Below are 1,041 nucleotides of genomic sequence, written 5' to 3'. Positions count from 1 at the left end.
AAAATTCACACAAGAAAAGAACGCACAGATTTACGTGGTTCGGAAAATTGCCTACATCCACAGAGTTACAGAAGATTTTACTAATTGAGGAATTTACACCAATCGATTCCTTCGACAATTACAAAAGAAATCTCTCATCTCCTTTACTTTATCCTTCTCTCTACACTGAAATGCACTGAAAAAGAAGAAAAACGTACAAGAAAAAAAACATATTTCTCTTCTGCCACAAGCCACCAAGAAGAAATAAAAGAGAGCAAACTTCTTCTTCCTTCTGCCAAGCACGCAGAAACAACTAAGAGAGAGTACCTTGCGAAAAACACAATTTTTCTGTCAGAGATTCTTTCTTCAAATCAAGTCGAAGCCCCGGAGAAATGCCTCTTGGATATCTTTCCCTGTAGCAGTTGATCACACTGAAGAAGAAGAAAGGATGCTACTATTCGCGCGACTCAAAGGAGCGGGGGCGTCAATTCGCGAAAATGGCAGAGAGAGAAGGGAACAGTTTGTGGAAATCGGAGCGGGAGTCGGGGGGAAGGCGGGAGCGGGTAAGGCTTTTAGTTTTTTTTTTTTTTTTTCTCCCTGTAACTATCTCCTGATTAACAAATCTTCCACTTGAAGACTGGTACACATACTACAACATCTTCTTCCTCAAATTGATATCCTCCACTGGCGGCGTCGCCCTTTTCTTCAAACAATCCTTCTCCCTCTGTAACTCAAGGCCCCTGTCTTCAAGCTATAAAACTAACTGAAGCTGCGCAAAACTTCAGTTTCTCATAAGTAACACTCTTTGTCAACATATCAGCAGTGTTTTGGCTTCCACAAATTTTTTCAAGCAACAACTGTCTATCATCCAATAATAACCGTATAAAGTGATACCTAATCTGAATGTGCTTAATCCTGAACTAAAATGTTAGATTTATGGTAAGGAATATGACACTCTGACTATCATTATAGAGAATGTCTTTCTGATTCTTCTTGTCCAATTCTTCCAAGAAGCCCTGTAGCCATATCATTTCTTTTGCAGCCTCTGACACTGCTACATAC

This window comes from Phalaenopsis equestris, unplaced genomic scaffold (assembly GCF_001263595.1).
Source record: "Phalaenopsis equestris unplaced genomic scaffold, ASM126359v1 Scaffold000002, whole genome shotgun sequence".
NCBI classification, from domain to species: Eukaryota; Viridiplantae; Streptophyta; class Magnoliopsida; order Asparagales; family Orchidaceae; genus Phalaenopsis; species Phalaenopsis equestris.
The sequence above is the reverse complement of the archived record's forward strand: the minus strand, read 5'-3'. Positions refer to the sequence as shown.